Source organism: Phalangium opilio, unplaced genomic scaffold, assembly GCF_054372755.1.
Source record: "Phalangium opilio isolate 3A_F unplaced genomic scaffold, DU_Popi_V2 ptg000329l_1, whole genome shotgun sequence".
Taxonomy (NCBI): domain Eukaryota; kingdom Metazoa; phylum Arthropoda; class Arachnida; order Opiliones; family Phalangiidae; genus Phalangium; species Phalangium opilio.
Window position 1 is genome coordinate 751,419 of NW_028324226.1, and position 25,868 is coordinate 777,286.

The following is a 25,868-nucleotide window of genomic DNA, read 5'->3' on the forward strand; positions in this document are numbered from 1 at the left end:
TTAATTTAGTAATAAAAAACCACATAAGGAAAAATAATCGCGAAAAAATTAATTTAAATTATTCCCTATTATCACCGGATAAATGCTTAGTATTATTTGCGCTTCGGTTCTTCCCACAATCGCGAAATAACCGTTAAATTACGTGATCTTCAAGCGTGCGTTGTAACAAACATTACCAGGACAAACTTACAAGAAAAAAACACAATGGGTAATTATTGGTCCCACCAACATTACGTTATTTATTTCTATTTTTAGAGTATAAACTTCCGTCTAGGGATTGTTAGATGACGTCACGACTTTCATATCAATTTTGCTCCCGTGGGGGGGGGGGGAGCACTTATATTATTTTTTATTTTTTTTTTTGGAAAAGATGGTACCCCCAAAATAATAATAGCTTTTCAGTTTCGTATAGAGAAGTTTTATAGAGTTTTTTAAGCGATGCATGCCAGCTGTTTACTAAATTTGCCAAATTTATCGGAGCCCCTCTTAAAAGCTACATGAAGGGAAAGAGGGCCATTTCCTACGTATGGTCGTACAGGGTTTTTTAGGCCTAAGTATTATTTACGTCACTCATTTTTAGACGTTATGTAATTTTGACTATAAGCTTAAACCTTGGGGATTGAACGAATGTCGTTTTAGAACGGTTATTTCATTTCATATCAGAGCGAGAGAGAGAGGGAGGAAACTTTGTTACGTAAAAATGTAAATAATAGAGAAAAATTTCGTCCCCATACTCTTTTGCTTGCTATATAAGCTCTTTTCAACTCTGAAGGTCATAAACTGAAGTTTAAAGATGTAGTTATAAGCAGAATTAAGTTTAACTTACTCCTCGTTAACTTAACCTAACCAGATTCATAACACTAAAACAGTGGCCCGGACTGTAAAATGTCAGAGAAAGTTATATTTTCAACTCAAAATCGCATTTTAGAAACACCCTGCTCTTCAAATTATATACTTCTGATATTAGGTAACGATTTCTATATAAACCTCGAGCAGGGATTAAAAAAATCGATGGAACTAAAAATATACCTTGAACTTAAATTGCCAGGTTAAGTTGTCGGTATTTTTATCCCACGGATGGATTTGGTTGCATAATCAAGGAAGGCAGCTAGCTAGGAGGAACGTTTGCTATAGCACACACACAATTTCATATTACTCCCTCTTTTTCTCTCTCTCTCTCTCTCTCTCTCTCTCTCTCTCTCTCTCTCTCTCTCTCTCTCTCTCTCTCTCTCTCTCTCTCTCTCTCTTTCTCTCTTGTATGAGAGGGATGCATTGTTGTGCTTCTTTGTATATAGCCTTCTTCCTCTATTGCTTATAAACTGGGAGTGGATTTAAAAAAAGATGAGGGAGGAGAGAGGAGAGAGGAGGTGAAGATGGAGAAGGGAAGGGATGGGATGATGATCGGAATTGCGAACCATTATGAGTCACGCGCGTGCCAGCTTCATCATTCGCGTCATCATGTTGCCTATTGCCATCCCCCCTCTGGGGACGTTCCCCTTTGCGTTATTCTCAAATAGCTCTTAAGATTTTTTTTTTTGGAATTTTTAACCCGTCACAGAATGGAACGGTTTTCGTTGTTAGGTGTTACATCACGTTTTATATAATATTATAAAGATTGCGATATTATTATGCGGTAATGGCATTGCCCTTCTTTTATGGGTATAATTTCTATCATAAGACTGCTGTTACTTCGTACAACATTGGTTAATTTCTTTAAAATTCCAGGGTTCATACAAACGTTGAAAACTTAGTTGACAAAAAACTCAGGGAAATTTGGTATTTTTAGATAAATTCAAGGTAGTCAGGAAAAATTGGGAGGTTTTAGTAAGTTTGCTCTGAAGGTCAACTATAAAAACCATTTCCGTTGTTATTACTCCATATATGGGAAAAAACCCTGGTAAAGTCAAGGAAATCGGTTTTATAAAAGATGTATGAACCCTGAAAGCGGACATTGATAGATCTTTATAATCATTGGGTAATTTATCGACGTACCTTCTTTAACAGAGTAGACAAGCTCAATCCTAAATCGGATAATAATTATTATCCTTAATTGATTACTTTGTAATGAACTAAATGCGAATGCGAACTCGACCTTTAATATCTTTTTATAAGCGTATATGAAACTATAAATATAAATAATAAAAAAAAAAAGACGGTGAAAGCAAGCGCCCTGGAAGAGGAGAGAGCGAGTTTGATAGGAAACGTTTGCGATGAGGAAGTGGCGAGGGGGATGGCATTCCAGCTCTCTCTCGGTAAACAGTCAATAACGCCCATCTGGGCATTGTTTGTGCTTCTAGCGATTGCGCAGAATTGCGCCTTTCCAAAAAAAAGAGCCCCCCCTTTTTCCCTAGTTACTTTCCTCAGCATCTCTTGGAGTCTAGGTATATATTCATCGAGAGAGAGAGAGAAAGAGAGAGAGAGCAAAGCGCTTGGGTAAATAAAGCCATCTGCCGTTTCTAAGGGCCTTCCGTCCACGGATATGTAAGAGGGGGGCGTCCAAGGATGAGGAAAAAGATGCCGTTTAGCCCCTAGAAGAGGAAAAAGGATGCTGAGGAGAAGAGAGAAGAGATGCCTTCTCCATCCTCCCATCTCAGCATCCGCATCCCATAATTTAGAGAGAGAGAGAGAAGTAAGGAAAGAGTAGACGCCCTGGTAAACAATTCTCCTCTCTCTCTCTCTCTCTCTCTCTCTCTCTCTCTCTCTCTCTCTCTCTCTCTCTCTCTCTCTCTCTCTCTCTCTCTCTCTCTCTCTCTCTCCTCTTCATCTTTATACCCTATACCTCTTTTTCCTTTTGCTCTCCATCCTCCCTCTGCACATATTTCGGATATTATTTCACCGTCCCTGTTTTTTTTTTATTTCTTTGCATCATTCCCCCATCCCCATTCCTCTCCATCTTTATGGTGGTAGGGTTAGACTTAGTTTTTAAGGCTCCCCCTGTGCAATGTTTTTTCTTATAGCGATAAGTAATTCTATCCTAGCCTAGAAGTAAGGGTATTGCTGATAAGTCTGCCATAAATGAAAGATTGCGTTCGTATGGTCAAACTGAGTGGTTTTGTGGTAAATAACATGGATGGGGTCTATAACGTTTGGTTAAGAAGATATGGGTTCCCAAACATTATTGATTATCCCCTGAAACAAGGTACAAGGAAGTATAGTTACATATCAGTCTTCAATAATCTTCAATCTAAGATTATTATTGAACCTTTATCTAGCAGAAGTGCACTGTTATATGAGTAGAAGTGGGCGTACGTTGGTAAAGTAAAGCTGATTACTTCACATGTATGACTATTTCCTTGTTTTAGGAGCCAATCAACGTGTTGGGAACCCCCTAACAAAATGTTGTAGACCCAGTGTTCTCTGATGCACTTTTCACTTCTTTTGACCTTAAGAACACTGGCGCACTTTAATTAATGGCAGACTTATCAGAAACACCCAGTATACAGAAGTTATCATATTAAATGCTTGAATTTTTTGGTATTCGCATATTTGGAAGAAGTAGATTTAATTACTTCGGATTAATATACATATATATTTTTAAAAGAAAGGGTTAACTATTAGTCTGTGTAAATCTTGTGGGCAGGAAAAGTGGAATGAATATGTTTTTCTTTTTTGTCATTTCTTGGAACTAAACTTTTCTTCTCTAGACAAGAATTATGACTTTTTTTAGTGTAAATGTAAGATTTTTCTCTTTCTCTTTTGCCTCTCAGGGTGAGAAAACTGGGGGAGAAAGCTATAGAAATAAAAGGTTCAAGTTTCTCTCTTTTTTTTTTTCGGGTCGTTGAAAAAAGGACCCCCAAATATAGTAGGAATTTTGCACGTGGTTGCGATGTGCTAGTCCTCTCTTTTTCTCTCTCACTGAGTGCCGCCACTTTTCCACGAAAAAAAGAAAGGGTACCATTACAAATTAAAAGAAAAAACACGCGTGGGCCCCGTGGAATTATTTTATTTTATTTTTAATATTGACACGAATTTGTGCGCGTTCAAATCGTTAATACAGCCAATGCTAACGGCGCGTTAATCATTATACTTTAAAATAACCAGGCGTTCCTCGAATGCAAATCACGAAGAAATAATAATAATAGTGAAAAAAGAAAAAGTCTCCATCCGAAAAGCTTTATTTATTTTTCAATTTATATTAACGCTTGACTAATTTGCATAAAAAGGATTTTAGGGTGCTTTTTCGTTCATTCATCTCTTGGTTTATCAGTTGGTAACAGCGAGCAAGTCATAGCCAAAAAGGGTTCGTTGCTAAATGGATGCGTAGATAAACTCCCTTTCTCGATCCACTCTCTTTATATGACGTCATCGACAGCGTTTTGATTCACGACACCCGTTCCTTGCATTGTTAGGCATCGCGCAACTCTTTATTGAGTTGCTCTCGCGCTTCTCCGCGTGAGGATTGAGATGAAGTCACCGTAGACACGCGCTGTTGACACTAGGAAAAGGGTGTTACGTGGGTCACCTTTAGTTTCAAACCCACTTCCAAGTGGTATTGACTTTTCCAAGGGACAATATATATATTTTTTTCTTTTTTTAAAAAACTCGTTGTTTTCATTGTGAGGCCCTGTAGAAAATTTCTCTCTCTGGTGAGGGTGTAAAATTTACCAGGGGAAGGGGTGGAGGAAGGACAGACCGGATGTTGGAAGCCGTAAATATATCTCGCGCCATTTTTTTTCGCGCCAATTTTTTTCTACTAATAAAAACAAACTGCAAAAGCTCTAGCTTCGCTTTCTAAAAAAAGGCACATTTCTTTTTTTTTTCGCTGGTCCTTGTTATGTCAGGGATGGAGGTTTTGTTTTCATAAGCAACGCGAATTTAATTAGATTGAAATTATTTTCATTCTTTGATCACATTTGGATTTGAAGGTCCTAATTGTGTTTCCTTAATTATTTTAAATTATTCTCCAGATAGAAACACGATACTAATAATGTTTATGTAGTAAATAATACTATAAAGCATGTATCTCCATAATAAAATTAATTTTAAATGGAATAGATACGCGATACTAATCATGTTTATTTAGTAAATAATACTTAAAAGCGTGTATATCCATAATAAAATTAATTTTAAATGGAATAGATATAAATTAATGGCCTTAAACTAGTTTTAAAAAACTTGTCATCCTGTTTCGAGTGTTCAAACTTCCCGGTTTTTCTCAGGATGGGAAACGGTTCAGGGGAACCTCTGTAAGGTGGCTCCACCGAGCGGTGTAGACGGGAGAAAGGGAGAGAGAGACTGGAGAGAAAGAGAGAGAGGAAAACTTGGTAAAGTTCTCTTCGATATAAGAATTTTTAATGTAATATTCATTTGTAATTCACCCATAAGATAGGCTAGGGTTTTTTGAGGAGATAATGGTAAAGTGGGTGAGGTGAGTTAGGTTTTTTTAATCGTGGAAGTTAACTTCACCCCACCCATAATTTTTATATAACCCCACCTTTTTTCATCAAAGTATGGCTTAACAATAGTTAACCCTATCCAATGCCTATTACCATACGTTTTTTTTATTTGACAGTCTCTCACTCCACAATCTAGACTTTATTAAGTATGGTATGAATTGGTATATAAGGTGAGGTAATTGCTGTTAAGCCTGTTTCGAACTAACCATAGCTTCCTCCGGTACTCGAGGGATGGGATAGTTTACATCTTAAGTTTAAGTAGAGGAAACACCTCGTTTGGATTTAAAGTTTAATAATGTTTCAAATGCTCGTTGGGTTATTTTGAGGAAATAGTTGGAATGTCGTGGAAAATTAAGGTTATGATTAAAGGTTTGCAGGGAATCATTGAGATTAAGGAAAATTAAGAGTTAAAGTTTAAAATATTTCAAATGTACTTTATGGTACTTTGAGTAAATTGTTGAAATTATGGAAAATTAAGGTTATGGTAAAACTTTTCCAGGAAATCATTGAAATTAAGGAAAATTAAGGTTATGGTAAAAAGTTTCCAAGAAATCATTGAAATTAAGGAAAATTAAGAGTTAAAGTTTTAAAAATAATTCAAATGTACCTTGAGCTAACGTTTATTGAAAATTCGTGGAAAATTAAGGTTATGATTAAAATTTTCCAGAAAATCATCGTAAGAGAAATATTTTAAACGTATACCTTGAGTTACTCTGAGTAAATTGTTGAAAATGTCGTCGAAAATTAAGGCCATGGCTAAAGGTTTCCAGGAAATCATTGAAATTAAGGAAATAATCCCAGAGTTTTCTCAGAAAATACTTGAATAATTTAGACAGCAAAATAATGAGCCCAAAAAATAATTTTCCATAACGCACTATCCGACACCTTAAAGGGTGGATAAAATACACGAAGTTCACAGTATATATTAGACTAAAAAAAATTGGTTCAAGTAGCTTCCACGAACAGTTAGAAAGGCTATGAAATTGTTTTTGAAACTCGTTATAACACCTTGCAATTTCAAACCCCCTTTATTAATCTCTATTCCGCATTTCAAAGTGGTTCGAGGGTTGAACTTTTTATGGGAGGGGGTTGTAATAATTTCATAGGCACGCTCCTTACCCATAAGATAATACATCAACTGGTTCAATAAAGGATTAAATTTTTACCTGACCGTGTGGGGCTAAACCCCCTCCAATCCCCCTGGTGGATGGAGGCTATAGTTATCAATAATAAGTCAACTATATTAGACGGGCAATAAAAAAGTTTAATTATTTTTAGGGGGAAGGGTTTTTAATATTAAAAACGCAAGGACTTTGATACAAAAGGTGTCAGTAACGCCACCCGAAGGTTACCTAGTTATTTTATAGACACCTGGGTGGGTGAACTATGAACAAAAAAAAAATTGGTTAAGGGTGAAATTCGAAAGATGGGATACTTACTCGCCTCCTTCGTCGTAATTAAATGAAAAATTATCTTTTGCGTGTGGTATTTTATACAAGTGTCCCACCACTCTCTAAATCCTTTTTTATAATGAATAAAAAATTCTTTAAGGGGTAGGACATTTATTTCTTATACTTCATAAATGAATGGATGAATATTTAGCATCTGCTATATTGAAGGAACTTGTCCCACACCTTAATTTAGATCTAACTCATTGCCTTTTTTTAATAATAATTTTTTTATTACGTAAAAAAAAATTTAAACGAATTTTCATCCTCTCCTTTTCTCTACAACTCATCTCTGTGGCTTAAAAACCGCTATAGAAAAAAAAATATGATTGGAGATTTTTATAAAATGGTGGTATAAAGGGATTAAATTCGGATTATCTTTCCTTAAGTCTACAAGTTTCCCGTACTTGCCCGAATAAACGACAGACTAGAGTGGCTTTTTAAATGGACGGATTTTGTCGTGGAGGAATTTTTGTAGCCTTTCTAGGTATTTTTCGGCATAGGATAGCTTTTAAAATTGATGGAGAAACGATGATTTTTGTGAGCTTTTTGATGATGAAAAGGATTTGCGGATGGATTTTGTAAAGTCGTGAAGTTTTATTGGCTCTCTTTAAAACATTGGATTTTGTCACCAAAATGTCTTTTTTTTTTCTTTCTAATATTTGACACCTGTCATTTTCCTAAACTCCATTCCGAAGTCTTTCAATCAACTATCTACTATCTTTCTTCAAAATGTTTTAAAACCATTATCAAATAACTGACCAGTTGGGTTTGGCTTAGCTTAGTTAAAGCAAGAAGTGATATCTGGTTTATTTGGGAGAAGGTATAAGATGCCTAAGTATTCGCGCACCATACTCCCAGTCCCCCTTTCAAAATACAAGGGGGGGGGACGTAAAAGGAGGCCGGGCTATTTCGCCTCTCCTCAGTCGGAAAATACGTAATTTTCGTCATTTGGGTCGCGCTGACGTGAGTTTTCAAGAACCAATGAGATGCTGGCTGTAATTTAAAGGCGGGGATTAACTTCGGAGTCCGGACCTACGTTCGGACTGGAGAAAAAGCTAGAAATGTGGGGATTTATATCTTCTTCCTAGTAAACTAGATATCGCTTCTTGGTTAAAGTTAATTGATTTTGGTGAGGTCACGGGATTCAATTAATCTCAAGAGTACTTTACTTAAGTATTATAATCTATACCAATTTAATTATGGGGTTTTTAAATATTCAATCGCAACCATTTTGAAATTTAAGTTTATTTACCTGTACTTGAAACGATATTATTTTTCTTCATTTTATAATACCTGTTTTGCAATAAGAATTTCCACTAATTACGTAAACAAAGGTAGTAGAAAATGACCCAAAACATAAAAACACTAAACAGACTGTCTAATGTTTACTCCATAAACAACTCCAGAAGTTGTTATAATATAATAAAATAAAATATATATATACAGGGTGTTTCTGATAAGTCTGGCATAAATTAAATTTGGACGAACGATTTTAAGTCGAAAATGTAACTTGTTTTCGAATTAAGATTGGATGGTGTATTTTACGGATGATCCCTTAAATTTAATTAAGAAACTGATTTAGACGGTGTTTTCTAATTTAATTAAGGGGTCATCTCTAAAACGCTCAAATCTTAACTTGAAAACAGTGTCCCTTGTGTCAAAATTAAGATAGAAGTTACATTTTCGACTCAAAATTGTTCTCCCAAAGAACATCCCCCTTAATTTATGGCATTATTATTTAGTAATTAAAATCTAATTACCTTATTAGAATACTTCAATGGAATGAACTTCTAGACGTATGACTTAATATTGTTTGGAATCATTTATGGGGATTGTTATGTTTTCCATAAAACTCGTATATATCGATTAGTTTTTATTTTAATTTAATTTTAATAAATTCGCCCTTTACATAAAGTTTTGTTTTATTGGGAAAAGTTCTCCCCCTGTTCAAAATATCAATGAGAATAAATTTAAAGAAAGTTTAGTTCGAAACACGTCCGTCATTTAAACTTAATCCGTAAAAATCGAATTTAAAACAATGAAAAATGAAGAAAATGTCAGAAAAAAAAACGATTTATTACAAACAATATCAAAATTCAACGCCGTTCCCGCCTTACCGCTTTATCCGCGATGCCTTGTCCGTCACTAATTAGATATGCAACCATAAACCCCACTTAATACAACACTGAACAGTCACGTTGAAACTAAATATATAAAATGCCCTTAAAATTGAAGATTTCGGTATGTTAAATAGAATCGGAAATAAACACGCGTGTCTTCAATTTATCATACGGGATCTTTTTTTGTTTTTTCTTTGCCATGAACGAGTTTGTTCGGTTTATCCCGGGTAATGAAGAGAAATCGCTTCCGTATGGATATTAGAAACACGTTAATAGGTTTTGCACTTATTAACCTGGATAAATTGAACGAACAAATTTTTCTCGCGACTATTTTGTTCACTTTATGTTATTTAACGAAGCTAGAATGTATTGCGCGTGCAGTAAGGTAAAGATTAGAAAGACGTTAGTAATGCTTTAGTACGTATTACCACTTTTAGGAATATTTTTTCCACGCGCCGAGTCACGCGCTTTCATTTGCATAATTTGTGTCTCGCTGTTTGATATAAGGTGGTGGGAGGAGGAAGGGGGGGGCGTACAAAAAGTTTCTTTGCGTAAAACTTTTGAAAGTTAATTCATATCGTATGTTTCTTTATTCTTTACATTTCCCGCGAAAACAGCAAAATAAACCCAGAATCGTTTATCGTGACAATAGCGCGTGGTATATAATATAATATAAGACCGAAGAAATACGCATTTTCCGCTTAACTGTAAAATATAGTCTGAAATCTCCACCCAATCCGATATATCCGATTTTTCAAAAACTTGTCCGGATTGTTTCCACTGTCTTTTCGGGAGTCCCACCTCTTTGTATTTGTAATTTCTTTTCTTTTCTTTGCTCTAGAAAATAGAACTATTTTTGCATAAAGAAGTTGTTATAACCGCGTCTAAATATTAACTTTAAGTCTGTCATATTTTGAGAAAAATAACCAAAATGAATTATTGAAAATCCCTTCCTGAATATCGAATAATTTAAGTAATGGATTAATGTTTATAGTCCAAGGGTTTATAACGTAAAAATCAGTTTAAATATTCCCGAGTATATTTAACAAAATTCGTATTAGATCTAATCTTTTCTATATTTGCTAATAATTCATTATTTCGAAAAAAAAAACTTCCCGCCTTTTTCGCCTTTGGTTTTGATTTAATATTTTTGCCCAAATATTGTTCGAAAATTTTGCAAACGAAACCGGCAACATTAATTATTAAAATTGCTTCTCTTTATTTAAATGGAATATCATCCCATGGTGCGGTTTTATTTAAGGCCTAAACCCCTAAGCCTAACTTTTATTTTTAAATAAATAATGAGGCAATCGAAAGAAGACATTTTTCCCCCCCTTGGTGTATGATAATATTCCTTTTTATAAATGTTTAATGGAGACTAGAGTATTTTTTTTCTTTTTGCCCTGTATTTCGCATACGTGTTTACTTAGTGTCGAAATAGTTTCCAGCCGTTTTTTAATAGGAGCTTCGTATTAAGCCTATGAAATATTCAACTACAGAATTTTGAATGTCAGTGTTTAAAACCCATGAGAGAGAGCCCCAACCCCTTTTAAACCAATGATGACTTAATATAGTTCATCTTTTGAGGATCTCTTTTGGCCTGCGGCTCTTGAATTCACGAAAATACAGGGTGTTTCAAAAATGGTAATTATAGGACCGAAGTACAGTGGGATGGTTCTATGGAAAATCAATCAATTTTGAGTCGAAAGTGTAAGATTTGTGACGTTTTGTCCTAAGGGAGACCATTTTCAAGTTATGATTAGAGTGTTTTACGGATGACCCCTTAAATTCAAGTAAGAAAGTAAAATACAATGCTAGTTTAATTAAGGGGTCATCCCTAAAACACTCCAATCTTAACTTTTAAACGGTGGCCCTTACCTCAAATTGTCATAGAAGTTATATTTTCCCACTCAAAATCGTTCATAGAACTCACTGTACTACCACCCCTTTTGCATCACCCTGTATACGGTTTTTATTTAATTTTCTAATGGACATGAATGACAGAATTCCGTACTGTAGGCCATAATTAGACTTAGTGATTTAGGTTTTTAATATAAAAATAAAAAAAAAATAAGTAAAAACAATTCCCTGTTAAAATCCATTAATTAGTTTTTCCCCAAAACAGAGTTTTACAGTTTTACGATATAAAAATGCAAAAAAGCCAAATTTTCCTAAAAGCTCTATTCCCCATCCCTTTTCCCAGCATCTTCCTCGTTTTCCTCCCTCTTCTTCCTTGAGTTGAATGAAAGAGCGCGGGGCGCGTTGCGTCTTTATTATCCATTCCCCCTTTTGTTTACAGCTTTTTCCTTCCTCTCAATCCACCTCCGCCTCATCCTCTTCCATCCTTTTGCTCTTGCGCCTCCTGAAATCGCATCCCTCGTCGTCGTCGTTTCCCCCCACCCTTTTCTCCATCCCGCCCCCGCGTCCGTCCGATTTATAGACGCGCTTCGCTTTTGGGCTTGCTTTCATAACGAGTAAAAGCAGAAAAGCGGGGGGGGGGTAGAAGAACCCCCCAACAAAAACGAAACCAAAGAGATGAAACCAACACACTTTTAAGAAAAATCAATAGAGATGGGAGAGAGAGAAAGGTTTTGGCGAGCGTGCAGCTTGAAGTTGTCTTTTTTACGCGCTCTTAAAGATAGAGCCATCGCAGCATCCCTTCTCCTCAGTCTCCTACCATCATTCCCACGTGCAGTGTCTTCCTTTTCCTTAGAATCTTTCTTTCCTGACTGGATCCTTTTTTTATTTTATTTTTCTCTCTGTTTGTCTATTTACACTCTATCGCATACATACACAAAACGTGCCTTAATGTACTAGTGCAGTTCCGGACCCCTTTTCTACACTCGGCCAGTTCTAAACGATCCCATTCCGTAAAGGTGCATGCGTGTGTGTGATGGGGGAAGCGCGAGAGCAAAGGGATGCTAAGAAGAGAGAGCGAGAGAAAAGGGATAGATGAGGTAGAGCTAGCTCGAAGGCGTACCGACAATTAACAACTTTTCACGCCCCGTAAATCCGTAATTGGATGAAGCGCCAGTAAATTTATTCTCCTGGAGCTCGATATTTGTTTTAATCGAAAAACGACCCGAAACCATTTCCGCGTCTTTTTTTTTTTTTTGGGTGTAAGTTTTATTAAGCGTATATTTAGGCTTAGCTTTAATTAAAATATATAGTATACAAAACCTTATTTACTAAGAAAAAATTATCATTTTAATTTCTTAATAACTTAATGATAAGTTAATAAGTTTTGATTATTCTTAATCGTATTATCGTGATATCAATGGTTACCCTTGACCTTTTATATATTTATGATAATTAATCTACAATCAATTTTAATAATTAGACATTATAGTAGAATTCAAACTACTTCTTGTAATACGTATCGTTCTAGTTTCTTAATAACTTTAAACTTATTAAACTATTAACTTATTAAATGATAAGTGAATAAGTTTTAATTATCCTTAATCGTATTATCGTGATATCAATAGTTACCCTCGACCTTTTATATATTTATGATAATTAATCTACAGTCAATTGTAATAATTAAACCTTATATTATTACTTCTTGTAATACGTAGTTCTAATTAGTTAGTAAATAAAAAAATTAATTCCTTCATTTATTAAGCAGTACACATTTTATCCGCCCTTTACACTATATAATAGGAGAAAAACAGACACCGATGGCTTTTTTTCAACCCCTTTATACTTTCTCCCATCTTCATCTCCATCCTCATCCTCATCCTCTCTCTTTAATATCTATATAAGATGTCTACGACGTTTTATGCTCAAACGGCTGCGGTCTGGAGATAAAAAAGACTGAAAAAAAAAAAATAATCCAGGCGAACGAAATAAAGAACACCACAACCTCTAAACACTTTCCTATATCATCCCAGATTCCTCTCTCTCTCTTTCTCTCCTATTCCATCTCATCCGCATCTGAGACCTGTTTCTTTATATCTTAAGCCAAGCCCATACACAAAAACACTACGAAGTACTTTAGGCTTTCTTTTTTCTTCTTTAGCAATGTTTGCAGCCGAAACTATAAGGCTCGATTTTTCTTTCGGTTGAATTTTTTTTTCTCTAGCTAAAAAGAGGGAGGAAACATTAAATTTTCATCAGCATTTTAATGTTGATTTATTCAATAGTCTCGAAAAAAAAGCGAGAGTAAGCGAGCTCGAAATTTTTACTCTGTTTTGTAGCTGTATATACAGCATTACCTCTCCCGGTTTTTCCTTTTTTTCTTACTCCTTTCTCCCTCCGCCCGATTGCGTCATCTAAGCCACGATCGCATTAAACTCTTTTTGAAATCTCCAGTATTATTTTTGCAATGTCCCCTGTAAAACAATTCACGCGCTGAGCTTTAGTGTGTACACAAAAGCCCAACTTGTAGGCGATAGCTTCTGGGTTATTTTCCCATAGCCCCTGTAGAAATGTTTCACCCGCTATGCATTACTGTTCGTATTTATTACGAGAAGCGCAACTATCAGGGGAAAATTAACCTTCAATATTAGATTTGACTTTTATTTAGCTCGAACAAGGCCCAATTTTTAGGAGAAAAAATTGCATGGTAAAAAGGGTAGGGCTGGCAATTGCTTGCTTTTTTTCTCTCTATGTGTTGCCTATATTTGCCTCTTTTTTTGGTGGGGCGCTTGTATATGTCAATACGAAGCAAGCCTTCCTATCCACCCTCAACTTCTTTCGGATCGAAACGGCATAAAAACCATCGGAGATCTGCTTACGATCGCAGAAAAAGGTTTCACCCTCTTTTTTTCATCCCTATTTCCCCCATCTTCTTCCCCCAAACGGTTTTTTTTATTTTTTAGACGTCTCCCTCCACGTTCTTGATAGCCCCCAACTGGCCTTGTTTTCACCTTTTTTTGAAAAGCGAGAAACAACTATATGGTATTATCAAAAGTTCATAGATTATTGTAGAAGATTGCGGATATGGGGTATATACACAACTGTCCGTTTAGATTTATCTAAGCTTTTATTTAAATGAGTGATCGTTGGAGCTTTAGAGGGGGAAAAATAGGAGTTTTTCTACTAAATACCTTTATTTTGTTAAGTACTTATAGATTCAAAATTAGTACCCGTTAAGGGAATTTAGTTGTATTTAATTGTTTATAGCAGTTTACTTGACATTATCTAGTATTTAATATACCAATTAATCATGGAGACCTATAGCCAAGCTATCATACAGGGTGTTTCTGAAAAGTGATCAGAAATTAAGTTGGATGTTCTTTGGACGATTTTGAGTCGAAAATGTAATTTCTAGGAGATTTTGTCGCCCGTGCTACCGTTTTCAAGTTATGTTTGGAGTATTTTGCGGATGGCCCCTTAATTAAATTAGAAATCATTGTCTAAATCAGTTTCTTAATTAAATTTAAGTGGTTATCCGTAAAATACTCCAATCATAGCTCGTAAACGGTGCCCTTCTTTGGACAAAATGTCTTAGAAGTTACATTTTCGCCTCGAAATCGTTCGTCCAAAAAACATCCCCCTTTATTTCTAAAAGACCTTTCTCTGCATAGTTTTACGAGTTGTTTTTCGTTCTCACTGTTAATGGAAAACGGAATTAGTATAGTGATTGGGGTAGATTATGACGAAACCAATTTGTCCTTTACGTATATCTTTTTGTGATAAAATAATTTTAGTTTTTCTCACGGTAAAACCTTGCATTAAAAAAGTAAAAAAATAAAATAAATAGAACGAAAGTAAAACGGGACTTGGCTATCAAATTAAGGTAATTCGATCTATGGTATAGCTAGCTCTATAAGCAGCGATCCGTTTATAAAAGAAGGAGTTAGGTATAGGAAATGCGAAATCTTTTAACGAGGCTATTAAAGGCTACCGTCTGTAAATGTGCCGATTCAGCTACGACCTCTCTCTCTCTCTCTCTCTCTCTCTCTCTCTCTCTCTCTCTCTCTCTCTCTCTCTCTCTCTCTCTCACTCTCTCTCACTCTCCTTTTTCCTAGGAAACTAACCCCCGGATAAACTAAAGTCTACCTAGATCCCTTCTGTACTGTGTTAGGTAAGCTTGTCCTTCCTTGGGAGGCGATCTGGGTCGTACGTCGGAAGTCGCTTACTTACTCTCTCTCGCTCTCAGAGTGTGGGGATTAAAGCCCCGGCTTACAAAATTCACCTTAAACCCCTCTCGAAGGTGTATTCCGAAATATTTTGAACTCCGAGAGGTTTTCTCTTCCAAAGAACTAGGATGGAAGGCGAAAAAAAGATCTTGTTTTTTTCTCTTCTTTTCTTTGTAAGCTTTAGAAGGGCATAATTTTGAAGTGAGAGGTTTGGTTCATATATACAGGGTGTTTTTGATAAATCTGCTATAAATTAAGGGGGATGATTTGATTTTGAGTTGAAAATGTAATTTCTATCACCATGTTGAGGTCCGGGCCACTGTTATCAAGTACTTTACGGATGACCCTTAAATCTAATTAAGAAACTGAAAGACAATGATTTCTAACTTAATTAAGGGGTCATCCCTAAAACACTCAAATCATAACTCGAAAACAGTGGACCGGACGGCGAAATGGAGATAGAAGTAACATTTTCGACTGAAAATCGTTCGTCCAAAGAACATCCCCCTTACTTTTTGGAAGACTTATCAGAAACACCCAGTATATGTAATGCAACCTTGGAAACGGTCAAAGATGCTCTGCTTTTCTTAAAGAAGAAGTTGAATCATACATTGATTAGTTGTTTACAAGCGTTCTTAGATACTGTTGACCTGCTTCATCGTTAATGCACGATTACTCGCAATGTTTACGTCTTAAAAAAGAACTTCAATCGTTGACCTTTTAACCTCATATCTTTACACTTGGCCCCCCGCCTGCCCGCGATTTGATTCACGTTCAAATATCTTGATATAAAAGGTGGCAGTTTCCTATTGGCCTATTCTATGGTACGATGAGAAATAGGTATATTGCGTAGTATTGCAGAAAAACGGGGCCTAAGCGAGTATAGCAAGTCGACTCGTTGGGGCATAAGGATCTAGTGGGTGGGCGGGTGGGCATAAATCGGTACAGGATGGGCGGAGGAGGAGAAGGGGGGCGGCGGCGGAAAACTGTTTGATGCCCGCACACGCGGTTTTAGGCTGACTCAGCATCGCAGTAAACGGGCGGTGAAGGTTTTTCAGCATCAGCTTATATAGCCCGGGACGTAAACTGCGACGGGCCGTAAACAGAGGATCACCCACCATCCAAGGTGTAGGATACTTACCTTCGTGGAATCTTCAGATATGCGTTTCTTTTCCTGAGGAGTAAATCCCATTCTCGAAAACTAGAGGCGTCCGAAAAAAGTAGAAGATGAAAACGATTGTGCACCTTAGATTTCTTATTTTCCTCTTATTTGGGTTTTAAATTTTAAATTTAAACAAGGGAAAGTGTGTTAGTGAGTGAGCTTCCCCTCTTATTTTTCTCCCGCACACCCATCCGCCTCTCCGTTGCCCACCCACTCAACCCCATCAGCAACATCGTTCTCCATCCCCTCAGCTTCTCGCGATCCCTCTCCATCCTCCTCTCCGCATCCCGGAGAGCTAGCTAGTATTCAGTGCTCTCTCTTCAGTACTTTTTTCCGGAATCGATGTATACAAGCCCCTATTTACTCCCTCTCTCCTTGTCCCCCCCTGTTACCCCCCCCCCTTCCAAAAACCCCTTCCCAGTATACCTTGGGAGGGTGAAAAGCGAAAGCCACAAGCTCAGCGCCCATCTAGCCCGCTATAAAAAAGTATATAGGAGTCTAGGTTCAAAAGGATGGTTTGGACTTCGGAGAACGTTTTCTCTTTGGGATGCGATTTTTCAACTCTCTTTCCATCTATACCCCCCTTCTCTTCTTTAGTTCTATACTTCTTCCCAATTTCTTCGCCTTCTTCCTTTTCCTTTATTATATCAAGACCCCCACTCCTCCTATTATAGACGCGTGGCAAGAAAAGTCCGTTAAATCTGACTAAATCTGCGACGGATTTTTGATCGCGTTTTTTTTATTTCATCCTTTTTTTCTTCTCTCCCTTCCTTCATCCACATCTTCATCGCCTCTTTGTCGCTGCCATCGTTTATTCTATATAGAATATATTCAACCCTTTGAAGAATATTAATATTAATATTCAATATATGTATATATCGTTATTTGGGAATATTCGTAAGCTCTATTGTTTAATATTCACGGATGAATTTACATGTTTCTTTGGATGGTGGGTGGGTTTGTGTAGTTATTGAAAATTGAGTCCCAGGGATCTGTAAGGGAAATATAATATATTCATTGCAATTTAGATATTTTTTTAAAGTAAGCTTTAATAGATTTAAATAGTTTGGAAAAGTTTAGTTTGAAACGATATATAATTTGTTCCTTTTTGTTTAGACTTTTAACTTTCTATACATCCAAACCATACAGGAAAACTTGCGTTTATATATAGCTTAAATGCAGTTTGCACCCTGCAGTATAACACCACACGCGGAATTAACGACGTTAACGTTGGTATCATTTTAAATCTTCCATAGAAATGAACTTAAATAATACCTTACGACCAGTATTACCTTTATTGCAATCACAATCCGAGATAAACCTGCAGCGTAGGAAAAGTTGTCTTGGATTTAATCTTCCAGTATATAGTCGGTAGAGAGATTTTTGTTTTGCTAGGTGCTGGTTATTTCGCCTCGCTCTCTCGCGACGGTATGTAATTGTGGTATCCCGTTTTGACCCCCGGAAAGTAGCCTAGCTTTCCTAATAGACTTAATAGCTTTGAGAGACATACTAAAGGGAGAGGGGGGGGGGAGATCTCTAAAGGGGTTTTCCCTCTTTTACTCCAAATTAGGACCTCTCTCTCTTCTCCGTGGCGCTAACTGCCCCTTCCTTCATCTCAATTCCATCCCTATCCTCGGGCTGCCTCTTCCTTCAACATTATACCCGTTCATCCTAACCCGATTAATACAAGCGAAAGTATAGCCAGTTCGCTTCCTTAACACTTATATATACCTTTATCGATATTACCACTTGTAAATTGAACGTAATATACGTTCTTTGGGGGCGCGATATTTTTCTGTCCCGATTTGTCACGCCTTCTAGTGGTCAGTTCGAGGAAGGAAAAGAGGAAAAATAACGAGTTAGATGGACGCACCCCTTATTTCCTCTCCCCACTCCCTTTAGCTAATAACTGTAAGCGAAAATACTTTGTATCCATCCGCTATAAAATACAGATGGCGCTACTCCGTGTGTCCCCCGAACCCCATGCCATACCTCTGGTATATTATATAGAAAAGTTATAGTATATTTTTCCTATCCTTGGGTTTTATATACCTGAAATTGTTATAGTTTACTCGGACAATGAAGTAAGGATGATTTAATCAACTTTTATTTTCTGTTTCTTCAGGGGGTAGCTAGCTTTCCCCCTGGGGGTTTGATTGTAAATTTACCTTAACAACTACCAACCTGCAGTAGGGTATTTTCAAATTACATCGCTTTGAAAACAAATTAAATACTTCTATACTTATTTGAATAAATATATTTAGGGTATAATTCAAATATATTCAAACCTTTAATTATAAAATTGAGGGTATAGTCAATAGCCGTTTATCAAAGAAGCTTACTTTTTTATCTCAAGAGAGAGAAAGAGAGAAAATGTTCTTTACTCCAAATCTTTTGTTTGTCGAATTTCTTTTACCTGAAAAGAAGAATCTTTCTAAATAAGAACTAATAATTGATGAGAGATTCAAAGAAGTTTAGGAAGACACTCGGTACGAAGATACGCTAGCAATTTTTGCGCCTGAATCGAACGCCATCCAAAGAAAAGTAACTTTTAGTTAGGTGGGGGTATGGGGAAGAAATTGTTCCTGGCTTTTGTGCATCGATGCTAGGAAATCTTACTTGCCAATCTAAGACAGTCGTGGGCGGCGGTTAAAGGCACACGCTACATCGACCCCGTTTTTGGGTGGGCGCCCTACTATCTTTGATGAAGCTTCCTGAGCTTTCCTTTTGCAGGTACAATTCCCACCTTAATTATTATTTGCGTCCTAAAGCAAATTTTTTTTCTCCTTGGGATTCTAATAGATGGACCATTTCGTTTATACTAATCGCCATACTTTCAGTAAGCGTTCAATTTTCAAAGTATCAAAGTGGGGGCGAGTATTAGCTCGAATGCAAAATACACTCAGGCATGCGGGTTTTCTTATATTCCGGGATGTTTTTTATTCCTTTCTTTCTTCCGAAGGAATTGTCCCTTTTTAGTTGGAGGGGGGGGGGTTGGAGGGAAGGATTGCCTGCTGCCAATGATGCCAAACAGTTAATTTCTGCAGATCGAGAGATATTTTTAATCGGCGCGCATAAAAGGAGGACCAAGAGGGGAGGAAGATGGCATTGAGGGAAAGGAGGAGAGGGATAAATCCGTGCTAGGGGAGACACTTTCCTTTCGCTAGATTTCGACAGCATCTGGGTCCGAGGAATTCGATCCCCAAATACTACGACGGGGGAAAGAGAGAGAGAGACTTTTTTGCTTTCCTCTCTTTTAATTTCTCCTACATCTCATAATTTAGCTTAGGATAGATGGAGGGCAAAAGAATTGTCGAGGTTTGGAAGAAAGTGCTCTAGATGGAATTTGCTTTCTCCCATTGGTGCCCCGCTTTATTCCTCTTTTTGTCCGTAATTAAAGAAGCATCCAGGCACAAATCTTACGACGCCATTTTTACCCCCCCCCACAGTCCCCCACCCCCACAGTCCCCCACCCCTATTTCTTACAATTTAGCTTTCTGAAGGGAAAAATTGGCTCCCGTTTGTCTGCCTGCGTGCGCTTGCTGGTATACGTCCAGAAAAAATGTATTTCCCCTCGTTTTGGGAGATTTAATAAATACCAGAATATTTGGAAGAAATCAAAGGGATTATGTTAGGTGAATCTAAGGTTACTTTCATTTTCAACTTCCTTCCTTGTTTTAGGGGCCAGTCAATCAATGTTTGATAGCAAATATCTTCGTAACTAAATGTTGCTTTGGTGACACTTTCCTCTCCGTTTGACCCTGAGAACACTCCCTTCAATTTATGCCAGACTCTTCAGAAACATTGTGTATTTACTTATTTATTTATTTTAAAACATAATATTTCTGAAACTGTTTAAGTCTATATGGCGATTCAATAAATCTTTCTCTGCACGATCCCAACTTTTATTTCAACTCGGAAGAGCGGTCTAGATGACTATTTGTAGTCTTGTAGGCGTGGGGTCAATCAATGAAACGAGCCCTTGTATTAATTTGATGGTGGAGTGGTGTGGTCATCACCCCTTTCTTTCGGTCCCAGTCTTTTGTTGGTCAGGATTTGATGAAAAAGACTCTTCATTGATAGTGGTGTCCACTGTCCGAATCGTCAATTGCGAGCGCGGGCACACTGAAATTGCTCGATGCAGAGAGGCGGGGGTCTGAGATGTATTGTTGCGGAACCCCTGGGCCAATTATCGGCCCGCACCGAAAACCCCTACCTACACTCTATCGCTCTAAATTCGGAAACCCCCGTTAAACTGAATGACCATCGCAGTTATAACTCTTGTTTCGCTTGCTTTTACGGCTCCTACTCGGTACTCGGGACATTTTCTTTTATTTTTACCTCTCCGAGTGACGATGACGTCACGGAGAGGTATTACACCGGCCGTGTCTGTCTGTCTGTCTGTCTGTCTGTCTGTCTGTGTGTCTGTCTGTGTGTCTGTCTGTCTGTCAGACCCCACGTGACCGCGTTCGCAGTTTACAAATCGGAGCAAACAAATACCCGATTTCCGGAACGCGTTCGCGGTTCACGGAAATTTGGCCATTCATCTACCAACACCAGTCTTTACTAACTGGCTTCTAAGCACCACAATCTGCTAGTCTTTGTCCATCCCCTGTACTTGCTGGCTCGGAAGCACCACCATCTTCTGTTCTTCGTCAATCCCACATTGACACCAGCCTGTACTTGCTGGCTCGTAAGCACCACCATTTTCTGTTCTTCGTCAATCCCACATTGACACCAGCTTCTATGCACCACCATCTTCAGGTCTTTGTCCATTCCGGCTTCTTCTCCATCGTTATCGTTCGGTTTTAAGATATACGCGGCGATCGGCTAGGGTTACGAGAAACGTCTAGCCTCCCAATGGTAGGGCTTCCACCAAAGGTTCACGCGAATGCGTTTTTATCTATTATTATAATGGAAACGAATTGTATATATACCCCAAAATTTGAAGAAAGCGGGCAAGAGGGGTACCCTTCACTTTAAACGTCAATATTAGCAAAGTTTCGAAAGATAATAGGAACAACTTTATTTTAAACGATTTAACTATTTTTAAAGTTATTTACTGGCGATTAAAATAATTAATATCATTTATATTTAATTAATTATTTAAGATAAACTTATTTCTATGTAATGACACAAGTGAGAGTTTATATAGAACGAGTAATGAAAATTGCATCCGAATCGAAACACTACACGCATATCAAAGTTAATATAAAGCGAGTAGGATGATAAGATCTCTTACAAAACGATAACATTTCCTTTTTGCAGAATATTAAATGGAAATATTTTAAATATTTTTCGGCATTACTATTCTTTAAGTAGTTGTGTAGCTATAAAGCTCTGTTTCATCTTAATATTCCAAGAACATCTTTTGATATTAACATTTCAAATTTGGTGTTTTCTTTTTAATTCAGCTTTACTACATTTATATATAGTGTAAACGCATTTTTTATATTCATTAGATAATATGGGTGTTAATTCTTCATCTACCCACAAACGATTGGGTCTGTGAAATAAGATATCCTAGATTTAAACTAGAAATGACCTTGTTTCGCCTCCTCTTATAAGAGGTGTTAATGGTTCAGAGTGAGCCGAAAGTTAAATACACCCATCATTAGAATTATTGAGGATACAAAGGAAATTGTTAAACGCTTAAGCCTTTGCTAAAGAGCTTGGCAATATTTCGCCAATTTGAACTATGTATTTTCGGTTTTTCTCATTGGCTGGTGGACCTGTGTTTAGAAAGTAAATTCGTCTCGGCTCGGAGAGGTTCATTTTGGTTTCCCAACTTGTTAATCTCGCTACCAGTTAATATCTAAAGTAAATAATCTAAGAAGAAGTATTTTTCGTTGTATTGTTTTAAATCTAATAAGATGCAGTACATCAAATGACTTTTCTTATTTAATTTTTTTTATCTTAATTTTCGTGGAAGAGCGTTATTTCAATTTGCTTTAAAGGCGTTAATTTTTAACGTTTCCACGAATTTTCCCGCGCGCTCTCTCTCTCTCTGATAGGTAAAACAACTCCCCTTCTCAGAGTTTAAAAAAAAACCTGCTTAATCAGAGATTTCATTTCTCCAGGGAGTTATTGGGGCTTCTTGAACCCCGTTTTTCCTGAAAAACACACCTCGTTTAATCCAAAATCCCCCATCGCACCCCCCTTTTTTAAATTTCTTTATCAAAACTTCGTTAAAGTCTTAATTTAGTGTTTAATTAATGTTCTCGGGAACGGGAGAATTTTTATCTGATTTGAAAGGAGAGACTAGAACTACAGCTATTGGTCCTTTTTACAAGTAAGAAATGGGTACATAGGGGGGGGAGCGGAAAAATCGCGCTTGTTTCCTTAGGGGCTGCCAACCCCTTCCTTTCTCCAAGGTGCGTCGCGTTTGTGTACACGCTAATTATTTCAAAGTTGTAGTATACCTTTTTTGAATTTTAACGCATAAAGTTCAGAGGTCACGTATACGGGTAGAAGGTTCAGGCAATATATTATTATACCTTAAAAGAAGGGCCTTTTTTTCTAAAAATAGAAAGGAAAATATTAAAAAAAAAAATTATTTCTTATTTAAAAGTAATTAGCATTTATTTGGTCTTAAAAACACTGACTTGTGCCTCGTCATGTTTAAAGGTGTCTGCTAGACAGAACCCACAAGGAATTGGTTCAACCAATCCCGTAGGGATGAGAGGTTCTGGCTAGCAGACGCCTCTAAACATGGCGAGGCAGTAGCCCTCATTTTGAAGACCAACTAAATGGTAATTATTTTGAAATAAGACTTAATTTATTTACTTTTTTAATATTTTCGCTTTAATATTTAGAAAAGGGCAGTTCTTTTTAGGTATAATGTGTAGAACCGGGATATTTTCATTTAAATATTGTTGTTTTAAAAATAAGTTTTTAAACCAATTACTAAATTATTTTTGTTTGTTTGTATGTTTTCAGGTGTATATATCGATTGATTTATCCTTGAGGGACAACTTGTTTCTGCTGGAGAACGGTCCCCGTTTGATTTAACATTTATGAGGTTAGTGTAAATTCCCTTTTTCTGAACTGATCTTTCATCTCCTATCCGGATTTTTGGGGGGTTTGGGGGTTTTTGTACTAGAAAAAAGAAGAAGAAGAAATTCTGTCCCTATTTAAAGCTTAGTACTGAAATATCTCTGGGCAATTTTCAATTCTTTATTACGTATACACGCTCCTGCATTTGCGTAGACATAGAGGGGTCTAACAATTGACGGAAATCGCAGTGTCGTTAGGTTGTATCTTTAAAGTGAACCCAAGACCTATCCAACCCCTTTGCATGGGAAAAGATTTCTTCTCTCTTTTAAGTTTCTCTAAATTTAAGTTTATCTCTTCGGATTTACTTAGTTCTTTTTCGAATTCTGTAGATTTTTCATAGCGTCACTTTTTTTTTCTTCTTCTCTTCTTCTCTTTAATCCGATCCTTAAGGGGTATAGTTTCTTTCTTAAGGCGTAAGGCGTAAACCTTAACCTTATATCCTTCCATCATTGGTTAGAATACCGTCCTCCCTTTTTCTTGAATCTCAAATCTCAGTCGAGTATAAATACGAGAGTACAAATTTTTCTCCATTGAAATTCCTTTCCCCGATTTTTTTTCTCTCTCTCCCCCCTCCTGTTATATGGGATTAAGCAGAATTCCTATAGGATAAGGACCAACCCATATTTATCTACCTTATATTGCCCTCAATGTTTCATTCAAAGTAAATATTCAATCGGATTTTCTTCGAATCTCCTTCGATTAAAAATTCATTCTAAAAAAAAGAAATTTTAAATTCCTAGAAAACTTACCCACCCAAAAAAAAAAAAAAAAAATAAGAAATAAGTATTTGAAGTTAATATAATTTTTAAACGTAGTTTTTGGTCAATCTAAGACAGTGTTTCTCAATTTTTTTTCTTTTGGAAAACGTATACGGTTTCCGGCGGCACAAAATGATCCCAATAAAAAATTCATTGGTGGTTTCTGGATACCCCATTTTTTAACTACTAAGTTTTGATTAATTATAAATATATTACAAATCATAATTTCTATGTGAATTATTATGGATTTCACAAAACTATACAATAATTTCAATATTTGGTGAAAATATGATTTTGTAGCCAAGATGTCAAACAAGGTCACTAGACTATACTACCAGAAAAGTTATCTGCAGGCCAATAATAGACTTAATGAACTATTACGTGGCATAGACCTTTTTCAATAATGTTTGTCTTATAAGTCAATTTAAATGTTTGGTGAAAATATGATTTTGTAGCGTTTGCCAAACAAGCTCACTGTAGACTAAAATACTGAAGACAGTGAGAAAAACTCTTTGTAGTACCGCGCAGCATAGACGTATTTCAGTAATATATTACGTTTATTTTGTCTATAAACCCAATTTAAGATTTTTTTCAATTGGAAATTTCATTACAAAGTTGACTCAAAACTCTCATGATACAGCGTTGTTTTTGGAAAACACTGATCTGAGCAGACGAATACGTTCAAGCGCAGCCGCTTGTTTATTGGTTAAACTTAATCCTAAATAAAAGGGCCGTCCTTATTTAAAGCAAAGGCTTAACTAATTAATTAAAAGTCTTTCTTTTGTCGCCTTGAAAAGAATGCTTAGTTTTAAAGTGAGTTAGGAAAAAAAACGTAATTTCCTTCCTCCGTAAAAATTTCCTTCGCTGCATGCTTGTGTGTTTGTACACTCTTTTTTTGCCCGGGCTGAGCTTTTATCGAGACTAGGCGATGTTTTCTTTGCTCGCTTTCGACGTGTTTGTGTTTCGGGGCCGTCGATGAGTTTTCCAAGAAACTCCCATAAGGCATTGTATGTGTTGATTTAGAAAAAAAAAAAAAAATAGCGCTCGCCTCTCCTGGAAAGGCAAGCAAACGAGTACCATTTCTAAGTTTCGCTTCAAACACGCGCTCAACGTTAATAATTACGATGCCAGATGTATTTCGTGCACGAGCCTTTTTTTCTCCCTACATAGTATAGATTTGTTTCTTAGAGAGTTAACTTAAGAGAAAAATAATATCGTGATTGTTAATCAAAGTCTGTCAAAGATTAAATCGAATATTTAATATTTAATTCTTTTTCACGAATCAATTGATGTCAATTTTAGCATTGCTATATTTTTTATTCTTATTTATTAATAGGTGCTTGGAGTCTACCTGCTTTCAAAAGGGTGGGTAGTGTTTACAGGAATGCATGCTGATAATTGGAATTATTGGTTACTAATTTTCTCAACGTATCTAGGCGGGTTTTGTGGGAGGAGCTAGTTTAATCACTACACGTGACGAATTTTACCTCACGAGTAATTTATCTTGCTGCACGTTGAACCTTGCTCCCCCTGACATTCGAGTTGCAATTTAACAAATGAAATGGTAGTTAGAATTGTGATGTGTGACGGATATTTCTCGTTCCTGACCCAAAATCCGCATACTTAGGAATTAACCTTTGAGATATGGGGCACAATGGTTCCTATTAGCTTTATGCATTCCTGGTGTTTATTATTAATAGAGCATTTTTTATATAGTATAGTTTAATTATTATATTATTAATATAGTTTATTATTGGGATTTGAGTTTTGTTTAAATAAGTTTAGATTAATTTAGGGACAAATAAAGGTCGCAAGTATACTTTTTCTTAGGTATTTCTAGAT

At 36.5% G+C, this 25,868-nt stretch overlaps 1 protein-coding gene across 2 annotated transcripts in view; it reads left to right on the forward strand.

Annotated features, from left to right (window-relative positions):
• FoxP (forkhead box transcription factor P) overlaps positions 1-25,868 on the forward strand; it is a 206,223-nt gene that overhangs the window by 61,057 nt on the left and 119,298 nt on the right. For both annotated transcript variants that reach the window (XM_089859002.1, XM_089859003.1), the window contains exon 3: positions 23,152-23,233. The gene's annotated coding sequence lies outside the window, so the exon portion shown is untranslated. The remainder of the gene's footprint in view (positions 1-23,151; positions 23,234-25,868) is intronic.